The following is a 17,203-nucleotide window of genomic DNA, read 5'->3' as shown; positions in this document are numbered from 1 at the left end:
ACAAACCTACAAAAACACTAAAACATGTAAATGAATCATAAATAAAGAGAACAAAACATAAAAATGAAGATTAAGAGACATAGAAATATAGGATAATATGAGCACATCACTCCCCCACCTGGCCATTTCAGTAAGGTTGCCCAAAAGATATGAAAGGAAGCTTGTGTTTAGATGACTATACTTGGGCCGCACGTTCGATTGGTTGAACGCTTGTAATTAAATTCAAATTCTTATAAATTGCTTGATTTCATAAATCCACCCCTAAAATTGTAAAAATTTGTTTTATACTTACACCATACTTGTAATTTTCATTGTATACAATAAATATACGTGTAATTGTATAAAATATACTTGTATTGTTGAAAGTAACGTTGACTTGTATACATGCTTAACTTGTATTTCTTTTATTGTATAGTTTACTAACTTATTTAATTTTTAATGTTGTTCAGGATTTCTATGAATGTCCGAGCCTTCTAAGATCCCTAGTGCACGAGAGATCGAAGAAAGAATTAAACGTTTGCAGAATCCTCCACAACTTGAACCAAGAAGACCGTCTTCTCCTTTGAAATTCAAGCCATACACATTTAACGATCAAGGGAAGAGGATCTTGCATTCTTCAGAGGACTCCACATCACCTACACCTACTCCATCCCCACCATCACTTACGCCATCACCACTCATTTCATCCAACTCACCATCACCTCAACTCACACCACCTCTCTCACCTACACCACCCCATACACCATCCTCTGAAGAAGAAGAGCACGAAATGGCTAATGAGGCTAATCAGAGTAACAGGGACCTCTCTACGTCCACTGTTGAAGGAGGACTTCCTCTTTCCATTATTTTCCCTAACCCTGCTAAGGGTAAGTCTGCTACCTTTGAGATCAAGGGTGGACTTCTTCATATATTACCTACATTTCATGGACTCTCCATGGAAGACCCTAACAAGCATCTGAAGGAGTTTCAATTTGTTGTGGGAAGCATGACACCCAATGAGGCTGATGAGAACATTTTCAAGTTGAAGGCATTCCCTTTCTCTCTAGCTGACCGAGCCAAGGATTGGCTCTATGAACTTCCTAATGGACATGTTACTTCTTGGGACGCAATGATGAAAGCATTCCTTGTGAAATTTTTCCCTGCTTCAAGAGTTATAACTATGAGGAAGAAGATCACTGGAATTCAACAAGCTGTAGATGAGTCTTATGCCAACTACTATGACAGGTTCAAATCTCTTTTGGCACAATGTCCCCAACACAAGTTTCAAGATGGAAGCCTCTTGCAATACTTTTATGAGGGTTTGCTCCCTCTTGAGCGCCAAATGTTAGATGCTGCTAGTGGAGGTACTTGATAGGAGCATTTTAATGCTACGTTTTAACTGTTTTTTCCCTACATTCTCTGCGTTATTTCTTTAATAAAACTCTGTTTAGGAAAGTTTCCATTCTTCGATTGGGAAAGTTCCTATTTGTAGAAAGTTTCTATTTTGAAGTTTCTATTTTTCATTTTTGGAAAGTTTCCATTTTCAGTTTAGGAAAGTTGTCATTTTTCATTTTAAGAAAGTTTCTATTTTCAGGACCTCGGAGCTAAAAAGTGGAAATGAACTCACGAATGGAAAGAGGAGCTCGCGAACGTTAAGGGGAGCAAAAATGAGATGCAAAGGACCACACAATTGAGCAGAAATGAAGAAATGAGCTTTCCTGTTCCAACCAGGAAACCCTGCGCAAAAGAGGAGAAAGTGTACCAAGCAACATTCCGACGCTAACCAAGAAACTTGACCGAAATAATGAAGACATGGCATTGGAAGATGACCAGGCTTGAAGATGACGCAGCAAGGCCCAAGAACTCTATGGATTGACTTGGATTTTCGGCAAAATGGATCAAGGCCCACAAAAGCCCATGGAATTAGGGTTTGTGACGCAATGAAGAAACCCTAGAGATGTTTGCCGTCCAAAGCCAAGAGATAAACAAGGGAGATGGCGTGAAAATCAGAAATTAAAAGAAGATTACGCCAAGAGATTTTCTAGGGGAGAGTTTTAAGGAAAGACAAAGTGTGGACATCAAGAAATGGCTTAAAAGGTGTCTAGATTCATCCCTAGAATTCCTAAAGGAAGTTTGGCCAAAATAAAAGAGAAAAAAATCAGAATATTTGCAAGGGAATTTCGGCCAAGATTATTAGGGAATTAAAATGGAGTTTTGTGATTGGTTGGACCATTTCATAGGGCTTATTTGGCAAGCTAGCATTGGAGGAAGTCATGTGGAATTATCACATTAATTCCGTGGAAAATAAAGAGAAGTGCACGGCTTGGAGAGCAAGGAGGCCGTGCTCCTATATATACTCTCCCATATTGACGTTCAAGGGACCTTAGACTCTCCATACACTTTAGAAAATCAGAAAAATCCTCTTGTTGCCGTGAGCATCTTCATCCCTCTCTCCATCCTCTAGTCATCTCCACGAGTTCAAGCAAGGCCAAGGGAGAAGAAGAAGCCGTGAGAAGTCATCATCCATCACCATCCTTGAAGCTTGCTTTCGAGATTCAAGAGACCACAACGTTAATCATCCATCTTCATCCTCCATCCATGGTGTAATCCGATTCTCCTTTGTAAACCTTGTTTTGAATTCGTTGGTTATGAACTAGTTGACATATATGTTTGAACAAATTATTAATTCTGAAATTTTATGATTGATTGAGAAGTTTTCGATTCTTGTATTGTGATTCTTAGTTGTTTTTGTGTGATTGTTCGATTGAATTTGCTTAATTGATAACTCTTGTATGTTAATTCTAAATGGTTCGAAACTTTTAGGGTTTATGTATGAGTGGTGCTAGAATTTAAGAACATAAATCAACTTTTTGGTTTTGTGTAACTTAAATCGAAAGGTAGTAAAGGTTTTGTGCAAAAATCGAATTCAATTGAAAAGGATTGCAATTAGGTGGACTTTTTCATACTAAGTTGCACACTTGAGTTGATAGCCTTTCTATGTGTTTCATGCGTTGAATATGTTATGATTGTCTAGCTTTCTAGAGCTTGAATGCATGTTTGATAGGATTAGTCTTTGTGCTTTCACTTAGATTAATTAGCATTGAAAAGTAAAATATGGGAATTGTTTGCTTTCTAACGTTTCACATGATCAACTCCTCTTACATGACTTTGATGAACAATATTAGAGTTTAAATTGATTTTAATCATGGGTTCGGTTTTGATCTGTGTTCTCTCATTCCATTCGTGTTTTTATGTTTTTGTGTTTTATTTGTTTTCTTAACTTAGTTAATTTTTCGAAAACCAAAACCAAAAATCCCCCCCTTTTCGTAAATATGTATATATTTTGTTCTATTTTTGTAAATATTATACTTTGTCTTAATTTTAATTGTTTAACTGTTTGACAATGACAGGTGTACCCTCAATCCCCGGAATAGAACGATCCCAATTTGCTTATACTACTAAAGATATTTTTCGGGTTAAATTATGCGCTTGCTTTTAGCGTATCAGTACTTTTGTGGACAAGACTCCAGCTGCTGGGAAGAAGTTGATAGCTGATAGGGCTGCCAATGCTCAACAATATGAGGGCGTTGGGAGTACATCTTGCCAAGTGAAGGAAGTGTCTCTCAATTCGGATTTGAATGCTAGATTGGACAAACTCACCTCTCTCATTGATAGGAGCATTTTAATGCAACGTTTTAATTGTTATTTTCTCATATTTACTTAGTTATTTTCTTAAATGAATCTTTCTTGTTTAGGAAAGTTACTATTTTTAGAAAGTTTCCATTTTTAGTAATAGTTTCTATTTTCAGGTCCTATGGAGCAAACAAGCTGAAATGAGCTCAAAAAGGGAAAGAAAAGCTTGAGAACGTTGGAGGGAGCTCAAGGACTGCATAAATGAGCTGAAACAAAGAATTGAAGTTTTCCTGGTCCAACTAGGAAATCCTGTTTCAACCAGGAAACCCAGTTCAGAAAAGGAAACTTTGTCAAAGCAAGACTCCTGAGCAAACAAGGAAGCATGAGCAGAAAAATAAAGGAAGTTGACGTTGGAAGAAGATTCCTGAGGGCACTAGGAGACTATATGGATTGAAGATGATACATGGAGGCCCAAGAATCTTCTAGAGTATTGTGGATTTCGGCAAATGGATGAAAGCCCAAGTGATCTAGGGTTTTGTGACGTCAAAGAGATATTTTTGGAGGATTTATGTGTTTTGCCGTGAAATACCAAGAGAGAATTGTGGAGACAACGTAAAAATCAAGAAGAATCATAAGAAGATTACGTTGGAGATATTATTGGGGGATTAAATCTGATTTTAGCCGTGGAAATTGGGTGGATATTATCCTATAGCCGTGAAAATCAAGAGAGAATAAAGGGGATGACGTTCAAGGTAGTCCATGGAGAGATTTAAGGAAGAAAATGTTCAAAAACAAGTCCAGATTCGTTCCTACAATTCCTAAAGGAATTTTGGCCGAAAATAAAGAAGAAAATCAGAATTAATTCATGGATATTCGGCAATAATAGATTTGGGACTTATTTTGGAGAGTTTTGATTGGTTGGATGACACACCAGGGCTTACATGGCACTACGGGATTGGTCGAAGCTATGTGGAATTATTAAATAATTCTTTGGGAAAATAATAGAAGATTCATGAAGCTTGGAGGCCAAGTCCAACGTCCCGTATATATACTCCCCATATTTTGATGTTACACACACACCTCTCCCATTCACATAAAACGTCAAAGCTCTCTCTCTCCATTCTCTAGTGCAACTCCACGGTTTTCAAGCAAGAAGAAGGAGTCGTGAGCATCATTATCCATCGTCCACCCTTGAAGACTTGCTTCCAAGATTCAAGATTCCAACGTCAACATCTTCATCTCCATCTCCATCTCACGGTGCAATTCGTTGTCTTTCTTTGTAACCTTGTTTGATTAGGGCAAAGTTTTAAGCCCAATTCTTATGATTGAATGATATTTTTGATTCCTATGTTTGTGATTCTATAGTTGCTTATGTGAGATTGTTCAATTAAATTTGCTTGATTGATATCTTTTATATATTTATTCTAATTGGTTCGAAACTTTTAGGGTTTATGTATAATTGATGCTAGATTTAAGTTTATGATTCACCTAATAGTTTTGTGAACTTGAATCAAAAGTAGTAAAGGCTTTGGACAAAAGTCGAATTTAATTGAAAAGGATTGCAAATAGATGAACTTTTTCATACTAGGTTGTGCACTTAAGTTGATAACCTTTCTCTTGTTTATTGCGTTGAACATGTCTTGATTAGCTAGCTTTCTAGACTTTGATTGCATGTTTGATAGGATTGATCTAGGTGCTTTCACTTAGGTTAATTAGTAAAGGAAAGTAAAATATGGGAAATCATTTGCTTTGAATGTTTCACATGATCAACTTCTTTTTCATGACTTGGAAGAACAATTGTAGGGTTGAATCGAATTTGATTATTGAATTGGTTTTGATCTTTGTTTCTTATGTTTCATTCTTGTACTTGTGTTTGTATATTTTTTTCTCTTACTTTTTATTTTCGGAAACCAATTCTTAAACCCCCCTTTTTCGTAAATTTGTATATACTTTAATTTTAATTTTGTAAATATTATACTTTGTTTTTATTTTAATTATTTATGTGTCTTACAATGACAGGTGTACCCTCAATCCCCGGAATAGAACGATCCCTATTTACCGTATACTAACGATGACATTTTCAGGGTTAAATTGCGCGCTTACTTTTAGCGTATCAATTTTTGGCGTCGTTGCCGGGGATTGAAAAATCACTTGTTAAATTGTGAATATTTGTTGTATATATTGTGTTCGAAACTTAGATTAATTTAAATTAATTAGGTTGTTATTTATGTTGTTGAACACGAATTTTAATTGTAGGTTGTAAATTGAGAGGAATAGGTGAAATCGCGTTTGTTAATATTGGCCTAAACCCCTTATTGGTACCTAGTTTCAGGTCCCTTAAGGTTGAGGGCGGCCTTTATTAACACTTGTTGAACTGTCTTCACACTTAGGACCTTTTTCATCTTAGTAAGTATAGCCTATGTGGGATAGTGTCTAGGAAGGGGACAACGTTCATAACGGGTTTTGAATCCAGAAGTGCTTACAAATGGGCTTAGCTCATGCCAAAATGGATTTTGCCTCTTGTGGTCGCCCTACCCTACCTGGCCATTTCAGTAAGGTTGCCCAAAGGATGTGAAAGGGAATTTGTGTCTAGGCAACTATACTTGGGCCGCACGTCCACTTGATTTACCGCTTGGAATTAGATTCGATATCAACAATATTTATAACAAAAGAAAATGTTGTGATACACTAAGAAAAAAAAAAAAACACTTGTAAAAATACTTTTCTTGTTTTATAATCACTTGTGTCTTTTGTACAATGTACTTGTTCATTATACTTGTAGTTTGTAATTCATAGTTACTTGTTTATATTTTGTATTTCTTTGTTAATTATAGTCACTAACTTTATTTAATGGAGGTACTGTATGGCTGAAAGACGTTAAACTCAAGCGCTGCTTGGGAGGCAACCTGATACATGCAAAAGCAATCGCCAATTTAAACCCTGAAAAATGTAGTTGTTAGTATAGAATAAGCAGGGATCGTTCAAGCCGGGGATTGAGGGAAGTACATGTGAAACGAAAATAAGAGAAAGAATTTACAAGACAAACGAAAATAATAAGTATATATAGACAACAATTCGAATATTACAAAGAATCCAAGTTAGAATTAAATTAGTAATCATACTCCTACTAGAATACATCTTACAAGTCATAGTCATATTAGAAATCCACATACAACAAGGATTACTAGTCATACACTAATTAGGAATACAAATACAAGTAGGAAACAACATCCCTAAATTTAAGGAACTAATCCCTAGAAAATAGGAGCAAACCCTAAAAAATAGGAAGACATCCCTAAAAATTAGGAAACCCTAACAAACACAAAACAAATTCCTAAAAACCACCAAAACAATTCCTATAAAACACTATACATGAAATACTATTCACAGAAACACTATTCACGAATTTTGAAAACATATTTTCAGATTATTTATTTTATTATTTACATGAACATGCTACCTAAAATTCTAAGTTAATTTTATTTATTTACACAAATAAGAAAACATAAAGATAGGGGGTTTTTGAAGATTGAAAACAGAAATTTTAGAAAACATTAAAAAAATCGTTTCTATACAAAGGTGGGAAAAGAAGAATTTTTGGAAAACAATTTATCAAGAACAACATATTCATGCATCCCTTAAATAAGATTGCATGCTCAAAAGTTTAGATTCACACATAGAAAATCCAAAGCAGAAATTCTATCTAACAAATACACCAAACCGTGAATATGTATGGTAAAGCATATGAACAACCCTTAATTACGTCCCAAAGACCCAAAGCAGCTCCAAGGTGTCGCAACAAGTGAAGATCACGGCAATGGAGGAAGATGGCATGGCTAAGCTCCTTGAAGATTGCGAAAACCTGAAACTAGAGAGAGAACAAGTGAGAAACTGAAATTCTGGAGAAAAGTTGTTCCCTTTGAAACATCAAATACACTAGGTATATATAGGAGAACGTCTCAAGGCACTCCCAATTCGTTTCTACTTGACTTCTCCAAGTTCTTGTTGATTTAGGACTTCATTGACACAAAACAGATTTCCGGCAGAATTGATCCCAGTGTACTAAAACGGCTATAACTTCCTCTCGAAAATTGATATTGACAAACCGTAAAAAGTTCTGGAAACTAGACATCCGTAGCTTTCCAACCATATAAAGATCATAATTTTCTGAGCTCTGACCGATTTATGACACTCCGTTGAAGTTGACTGATCTGCACAGGCAGTAATCCGAATCTGTAATGGATTTGACTTTAAAAGCATAACTTGTGTCCAACTAGGATTTATTTGCCGTCACATGCCTTTCACACCACTTCTAGATGCTTCATGAATACTCCTTTTGTTCTCCTAGCTTCCACAGGTTTCCTAGTGCAGGTAGAACTCCATATGCAATCAGGTTTCCTAGTCAAATATTGCTTCCTTTTGCCGAAATATTCTGGACTCTTCTAGAACCTTCTTGAGTAATCCTTATCCAACAGGGACTCCTTGTCACACTAGAATTCCTTATTTGAGTAGAATTAGGTTTCCTTGTCCAAGTAGAACTCCTACTCCAACTGGGATTCCTTTTCCTAGTCAAACTGGGAGAACTTCCATTTCTTCATTTCTTTCCATTTCTGCACCACTTGTGCCTTCCTTAGCCATTTTTGGACTTTGAGACTCCATTTACACCTGCAAAACACTAACTAAGTTAAATTGATCAAGATAAAGGAAATAACTTAGCAAAATATAGGGTTTAAACATTATTAACGTCACATTTTATGCTCCTATCAAATTCCCCCACACTTAACTTTTGCTAGTCCCTTAGCAAAATCAACATAACAAACAAAATCAAGACAAAAACATCACAAACAAAGACTCCAACGAAAAGACTAAGTATAGAAAACGAAAAACACAAGGACGTACACAAAGACTCAAAAACGTAAAACACCAAGAAGACTCAAAACGTTGATACACACAAATGACTTCTACGCCCTTTAACATATTGTCTCAGAAATCTCATACTTTCAAGTCACCAAGATTAGCACTTAACCAAGCATCACATCATCAAGATATTCAAGAGCTAATTACAGAATATAATCCACATATAAGCATGTAAGACTTGGGGGTAAACAATGGTGATGGGTGGAGCTCAACACATTTCAAACAAGTCATGATTCAAACCTCACATGGATATATCACTCTTTCTTCTCTCAGATTCAAGGCTCATGCTTAAAAGCTTATCACTCAAGTATATGTGAAAGATTACAAAGTAGATCACATACATAAGAAACGAAAGCATATATATTTTTTCTTTTAAAGATCTCATGAAAGATATCAACCACATGCACGAATGAACCCAAGCCATAAGTTCAACAGTTATAACTCATCTCCACACAAAGGCTGTCCCATCTTAAGGATCAAAGAGGTCTTACAATTAAGGGTTGTAATGGGGCCAAGGCTTAAGGTTTAAAGAAACGAAGGGATAGGAAAATCACAAAGTATCCTAAAAATCTAGTAGAGCACTTGTTGATGTAGAGAGACCAATTTTGAAATCCACCAAGCATAGGCGCCAAGTCCTCCTCCAAAGCTTTATAAAAGGCCAAGTGTCATCATGTTGGGCCCAAATTTCATTCTAACCTTTTTTTTTGAACAAGTGTGAATTGGACAAAGACCAAAATTCTTCAACAATGGGTCTTCAATTTAAAACAAACTCCAAATCCACTAAGTATAGGGGACTAAAATCCATAAACACTTAAACAATATCACACATCTTTTTCCTTGATGTGGTAAAAATAGTTAATGTATGAGAAATGTTAACATACCATAACTTTTACCCTATTTTGTGATACATTAAGATATATTGGATTAAAGATAATCTTGGAAAGGTAGCTGTTACAGCCCATTGCACTCCGAGATTCCCTATTCCCGTACCTAAATGTTGAAAATAATTGTAAAAAAAAAGAAAAAAAAAAAAAAAAAAAGGAATTGTTGTAAATAGTGACGTTTTTGTACATGTGTGTTATGTGAAAGTTTTGTACATATTTTGTCTCATTATATTTGTAAAGAAATAGAATTAAAGAAAATAAAAATGGAGTTATGAATTTGGTTAAATACTTAATTGTTGTGAGTGTGTAAAATCGTATGAGTAGACAAGGGCCCTTTTGTTAATATTGGCCTTAACCCTTCATTTGTACCTTTCTAAGGTCGTATGAGGTTGAGGGCGGCCTTTATTAGCATTTGGAGAACAGTCTAACACATGAGTAATTTCCAAGCTGAGTAAGGGGCATTACAGATGGTGTCTTAGGTTGAGACCCTGGGTGATGGGTTCAATTGGATCTCAGAGATACTATAGACTGTGCATAAACCACAATGTGGAAGTAGCCAATAGGGGCGTAAACCTCAATGAGGGAGTAACCTCCGTAGTATCACCAAAATGAGTCCTCCCTCTCACTTACTTCTTAATCTGGCTATCTGGCCTTCTGAAACAAAGGAAAGTGACTTATGTCTAGGCGACTATCCCTATATCGTAGCTCACCAATAGTAGTAGTTTCTATTGGGCTCGACTTACAACTTGGAATCAATTGAGATATTAACTATGTTTATGACATTTCCATGTAAAAGTAAAATACTTGTACATACACTTCACATGTAAATTGGTTTGTTTTATACTTTTCTTACTTGTACAAACTTTTTACGTTTCTCTTTTGTTGCATAATGAATAGTGACGTTTTTGTATAAAGTATTAACTTGTATTTCTTGTCTTTTACTAACTTGTGTAAACTTTAATGTTGTTCAGGATTTCCATGAATGTCCGAGCCTTCTAAAATCCCTAGCAAGAAAGAGATTGAAGAAAGACTTGCTCGTTTGAAGAATCCTCCACAACTCGAATACAGAAGACCCTCTCACTACTACAATTATATGCTATAAGGACACCTATCAAGGACACATTATTCATGTGGTGTCCTTGAAGGGTTATAAGGACACTCACATATAAATGAGATTATTTAGAGGGTTGAGACTATTCGGAGGACACAGCCGGCCTCTTGAATGTGGTGTCCTAAATAAGCCAATTTCAGTTTACTGCTCCAAAACAGCTCCAAAATTTGCTTTCGCGCCCGAGCCCTCTCCCTCCCCAAATTTCGCTTTCTCCCTCCCAAATTTCACTTCCCTCCTCCCCCAAATTTTCGATTTCCCTCTTCAATTAAAACCCACTAGAAGAGGAAAGATGATGTTTCTTTTAATCTATTTCCAGTTTTTAGAACAAAAAAAAAGAAACTCGATCTGAAAGGAGCTTCGAGCTGATTCAAGTCGGTGGAGGAGGTGGCGACTACAAGGCGACTCGCAACAAGGTCCAACTCGTAATAATGGTGTGAGGGTTCTTGGGTTCAAAATCAAAATGACGATACGTCGTCTCTCCTCTCTCTCTCTCTCTCTCTCTCTCTCTCTCTCTCTCTCCGGCACGGCTGCACGGCCCCTCTATTCTCAGCCTCTCTCTCAGTCGCCGGTGACATTGTTGATTTGCTACCTCGCTGGTAAGTCGAATTTCTGGGTTTTAGACTTTTAGTTGATTTGCTGCCTCTCTCATGAATCATGATTCTCACAATCTCACAATTTCTGGGTTTACACTTTTCAGTCGAAGGCTCGAACTCTTCACTCTTGGTTTGCTCTCTTCGACTCTTTCTCAAGCTGTGATTCTGTGAAGCTCGGTGACTCAAGCTTGGAGAAATTTGGGTTCGATTTCTGGGTTCAAGTTCGGTGATTCTTCAAGCTCAATTTATGGGTTCGAATTTCTTGAATCTCTTGTTAAGTTGCTGGGTTCGATTAAGTTTCTCATTCTTAAGTTTTTGATTTTGGGCTGTGGTGTTTCTGGGTTCAATTAAGTTGCTGGGTTCGAGCTGTGTTGGACGACTTTGCTTACTGTATCTGTTTTGAAATATCAATATTTGGCCTCTGTATCTATTTTGGATGTGAATTGAATCAATTGATTAATTAATAATAGAATTGCATTTGTTTTGGCCTATGTGAATGAGAATTGAATCGATTGATTGATTGAATTGCATATTTGCATCTGTTTTGGCCTCTGTTAATAGGAATTGAATCGATTGATTAATTGAATTGCATTTGCATCTGTTTTGGCCTCTGCTGGGGGCTTCCTATTTGCTGATTTCAGTGAGTAGTTTGTGTTCTATTTTGTATTGGAATGGTATTTTTTTTTGTTTTGATTTTGGAAGATTCAGGTCCAATCGATTTTTAATTTTTTTAAATTTTGTTTCAGCTTTTGCTGTTCACTCTCTTCCCGTTGCTGTTGCTGCTCTCCGGTTTTGTTGTTCACTATGCATGCATCGATTGGCTCTTCTTTACCTATTTGGGTGAGTTGCTTCTTTTGTTTCGCATATATTTTCTTTTATTTTTTTACTCTTGAATTTGTTTTTTAGCTTTTTTAGTTCTTCATATTTTTTGTTCAAATCCTTTTGAGTTTGGTTATTTGCATAATTGGTTTGTCTTATATGCATATGGTGGATGTTTGAGCATAGAATAAATTAGACAGTTGATGCATATGATGCACAAACCACAAATTGCAGAATGTTTGAATCAGGCAACACCCTGAACTTAAGGATAGGCATGTAGTTGTATGTCATTCTGATAATCCAAAGGGCACTGCTGAATTTCATCTGCAAACTACCGTGCTCGAGATTATGGTCTGTTTTGGTAACAATTTTTCATTGCAGTTTTTTTTTTTCTTCTGTCGATCATTCTTTAATTTGTTTCCACTGGGTATGTTATGTGTGGTTAAAAATCCTTTTAATGTGTATTTTCAGGAGTGAGGGCTGCGATGTTTGTTATAGATGCTAAGGCTCTTTGTCCACACCTTGTCATTCTTCCTTATGATTTTGAAGCGTATGAGGAGGTAGGTTATCAGAGGACATCATTCTCTTATGCTTTAAATTACTGCTAGTATCTTCTTTGTTTCTTATATCCTTACTTTAGCAAGTTTAGTGGATTTCTATATTTCTATGTGTCATATGATCTATTGTGCAGGTAACTAATCGGTTCTATGACATTCTGCATAAGCACTGCAGAAAAGTATAAGTACGCTTTTGGAAACCAATTTTTTTTATCTTTTTAATACTTACTTCTTCAGTTGTGTTTTTGTTAATATGCATGTTGTTGAATCTAGGCAGTAAGCTGTGACGAAGCATTTTAGATGTCACATACTTGGAAGGGGTAGATATGGATATGTTAGCCTCAATTATAATACAAGAGATCTTTGAGACTACTGGATGCATTGCAAGTGCTGGCATAGCTAGAAATATGCTCATGGCTCGCCTTACAACAAGAACTGCTAAACCAGACGGTCAATGCAACATTCCTCCCAAAAGGGTATGCATTTCTATCTTTGCATTTCGTGGATGATTTGCTTTGTTAATGGTGGTGGTGATAGGATTGGGTATGAGAATTAAATGTTCAGGATCAGAAACTATATTCAATTAAATTGATGAATTGATTTTTTTTTTTCTTTTGTTCATTAGTGCAATATGCAAGAAGGGATGGAGGGAAATCCTGTTGCTAAAACCATGAAGACTGTTTCAAGAGGCATGGCTGTTCTTACAGTTCCGTTTACCATGGAATTTCCAAAGGTACTTTGGCTGATTTTTAGTTTCTTTCACGATGTATTCTTATTCTGTATGAGCATCTTTCCTGTTCTTTTTAGAATATATGTGAATAAAGCCTTGCAATTTCAAGCTGATGGCTTTGAACTTAATGGCACCTCCTCTTGTTTGAAACCAGAGTGTAGGCTGAGTTCCTTATTTACTGGCTATCATTCTTATGGGTGCCAACAATAGCAAAGACATACATTTAATCAAGCTTTGGTAACCTTTTTCCTTTTTCCTATCCTATGTGAAAGTCTTTATTTTTTTTTCCTACTCCCTTCCCCCTCTTGTATATTTCTTTCTTTCCTTTTTCTTAATAATTTTACTTAGTTCATAAAAAGTCATTAGGTACCATCCGGATTTTCATTTTTTCTTCCTTGTAGTGAGGTATTACTTTATGGCACAAGAAGCTTATAGCAGAAAGAGCATATTCAGGCATTCTGAGTCACCAAGTAATTATCAGGTATCGATGCACCCAGTTTTGCATGTTTCTGTGAAGTGGTTTTCATTGTAACGTTTAGCTTCTTGTTTATGTATCTCTTCCAGCCACAATCGTGAATCGTAGCTGGTTCTGAAGGTATCGAAGGCTTCAACCTGCTCATGGAAATGGGGTGAGTTCTGCTTCCATTTATTCTTTTTATCCAACAGTTTTGTAGTTTTGCTATGTATCTTATGTATTGAGAACTATATATCACCTAAACATACACATATATATATATATATATATATATATATATATTATAGTGTATGCATATATATTCATCATTTTACGTACTCATCATATCTCTTTTCTTTTCATAAGATTTTGATGTCAAAGAACTTGATGAATGGTATGTGAATTACCATAATGACTACTTTCAAAGATAAATTGTTAAATTGTTTATAGTTGTTGCTAAGATGTTAGTCACTAGGGATAAGTTAAAGCTATGTGCATAATTTACAGATTGGTGCTAAAACATTTAGTTATCTTTAAAGTGAATCTTTGTGGGCCTATCAATGCTTAAATGTACATGAAAGTGAACTTTTCTAGTTGGTTTCAGGTGTGTATATTAGCAATATGTACAACTTCATGAGAGGTTTGCTTCATTTTGTCAGTGAAAGCAAACCAGAAAATAATGCCAGCAAGGATGTAAATGTAGGTTGCAAATAACATGCAAAGGTAATCTAAATTCATGCTTATTTAAATAGTTTGACCTAAAGACATCTCAGAGGCTATGGTGTCTACAACATTATTAGTACAAGCAATCTCACAGGAATATTGCCTCTACGTGTAGCGAATACCTAGTTGTCATACAAAGCACACACTGCTATCTTCATTCACCACTATTTTTTTTTTTTAAATTTTTGTGTTCATAGTGTAATAGTCCTGAAGTGGTTTGATGACTCTTTGTTTATTTGCGAATTGTAGAGACCTGCAGGGGAACAAGCTAACTGATCAAATCCCGGATGAGATTGACTCTCTGTTAAATTTTGTTTTGATGTTTCTATGCCTCTCTTTTGGACAACAGACTTCAGTAGTCTATGCATTGTTATTGTGTTTACTTTGCTGGCTGTATATGACATTACTACTGCTTGGTGATCCCTTCTGATATGAGGAACTGTCTGATAAGAAGCGATAAACATCCTTTTGGCTGCACCAGCACAGATTTCTTCTATTCCATTTTCATTAGACTATGTTCACATTCATGTGATTTGTTCATATACTCTCTGAATTTTTTTTTTTTGGATTCTTTACAAGTTTTAAGGACACTTTTTTAACGTCCTCTATTATCTTTATTAAGTGTCCTGTTTTAGTTTTAAGGACACATGAGTATTTTTTTTTTGTGTCCTCTGAAGGATTTAAGGACACCATTTCTGGAGCTTTTAGGACACAGTTTGTGTGTCCTAGTATCGAAAAGAGGACACAGTTTCTAGAGCTTTTAGGACACAGTTTAGGTGTTCTCTTATGGATTTAAGGACACCACGTACACAGCTATTAGGACACATAAACTGTGTCCTCGTATAGATAAGAGGACACATTTTCGGTGTCCTTGTTTGAGACTTACAATGACACCCGGATAGAGGACACGTTTTTTAACGTGTCCTTGTATGTATTTAAGGACACGGTTTAGGTGTCCTTAAATCATGTTATTGTAGTGGTGTCTCCTTTGCAATTCAAGCCATATACATTCAACGAGTAAGGGGAAGAGAATCTTAGATCCTTCAGAGGAATCCACATCACCTACACCAACTCCATCTCCACCACTTTCACCATCACCTTTGATTTCGCCTAACTTACCATCACCACAAATCACCCCACCTCTTTCACCTTCACCACCACCTACACCACCACTTTCACCACCACCTGAAGAAGTCAAAGAAGAGAGAATGGCATCTATTAGGGAACTCTCTACAGCAGCTGTCCAAGGAGGACCCCCTACGAGCATTATATACCCTGCCCCTGCAGCAGGAAGACAGGCAGAGTTTGAGCTAAAGAGTGGATTGTTGTACAAGCTCCCTATGTTCCATGGCCTTAATATGGAGGACGCCAACAAGCATGTCAGAGAATTTCAGTCTGTGTGTGCAAACATGCAACCACAAGGAGCTGATGAAAACATTCTGAAGATGAAGGCATTTCCATTCTCCTTAGCTGACAGAGCCAAAGATTGGCTATATGAGATTCCTGCTGGACGTATTACTTCATGGGAAAAAATGAGGAAGGCCTTCTTGGAAAAATACTTCCCAGCTTCAAAGGTCACCACACTCAGGAAGAAGCTCAGTGGAATTGAGCAAGCCCATGATGAGTCCTATGGTGCCTACTATGAGAGGTTCAATTCCTTACTTGCACAATTCCCTCAACATCAGATGAAGGATGAGACCCTACTTACATGTTTTTACGAAGGACTCTTACCCTTAGAAAGGCAAATGCTTGATGCTGCAGCTGGAGGAGCTTTTGTGGACAAGTCACCTGCAGCTGGGAGGGAACTTATTGAAAATCGTGCCCTAAACACTCAACAGTATGAGGGTGTGAGACAAACCACTCGTAGGGTCAATGAGGTGAGCACTAGTCCTGCCATTGCGGATCAATTGAGCAAACTCACCCTTCTTGTGAACAAGGTGGCGACTACTCAAGGCCATGGAGGACCTTCTGCTTGTGGGGTATGCTTTACCCAAGGACATCCTACGGATCAATGTCCTCAACTAAGTGAGAATGGTGGTTGGGAGTCTGTGAATGCCATAGGAGGCTATCAAGGGAACCAAGGGGGTCCCCAACGTCCAAGGTATGATCCATATTCGAATACCTATAACCCTGGATGGAGGGACCACCCCAACTTCAAGTGGACCAACAATGAAAATGTTCAGAACCCTCTTGGTGGCAGTTTCCAACGTCCTCAAAGACCTCCCTATCAAAGACCTTACATGCCTCCTCAACACAACGTAGGGAATTCAAATTCCCACTATGATAAGACGATAGAGGCATTGACTAATTCCACTCAGGCATTGACTAGTGCCACACAGACTTTGCTACAAGGACAACAGAACCACACCAAGGACATTGCTGACCTTAAGAAGCAGATGGGACAAGTGGTGGACTTCATGACCAAGTTTCATGAAACTGGTAGGCTTCCGAGCAACACAATTCCAAACCCAAAAGGAGGCTTTGAAGGCCCAACCAGCTGAAGACGACAGGAAACCAAGTCTAGGCTGACAGACTATAAACATTAAGCGCTGCTTGGGAGGCAACCCAATTCAGAAGTAGCTGTGGAGGAGTCTTCAACGCAGATTTTCTTCTTCTTCCCTACTTCTTTATTTCGTAACTTTTGTTTTTCTTTGAAATTTATTTTCGTAAATTCCATCTCCTATTGCTTAAGTGTTTCATTGCATGCTTATGATTGATTACATTGAGGACAATGCAATATTTAAGTGTGGGGGAAGGGATTTATATTTGAGTCTTTTATTTTGAGTTATATATTGAAAAATAC

General features: G+C 36.9%; 1 long non-coding RNA gene across 1 annotated transcript; it reads left to right on the top strand.

Moving 5' to 3' along the window:
* The first annotated feature begins 13,372 nt into the window (after positions 1–13,372).
* LOC133736235 (uncharacterized) lies at positions 13,373–14,779 on the top strand. The gene is made up of 5 exons (XR_009859466.1): positions 13,373–13,460; positions 13,625–13,704; positions 13,788–13,852; positions 14,282–14,400; positions 14,650–14,779. It is a non-coding gene; the product is annotated as an uncharacterized LOC133736235 (long non-coding RNA).
* The last annotated feature ends 2,424 nt before the right edge of the window (positions 14,780–17,203 follow it).

Source organism: Rosa rugosa, chromosome 3 (assembly GCF_958449725.1).
Source record: "Rosa rugosa chromosome 3, drRosRugo1.1, whole genome shotgun sequence".
Lineage (NCBI taxonomy): Eukaryota > Viridiplantae > Streptophyta > Magnoliopsida > Rosales > Rosaceae > Rosa > Rosa rugosa.
This window is presented reverse-complemented; position numbering and strand designations above follow the sequence as displayed.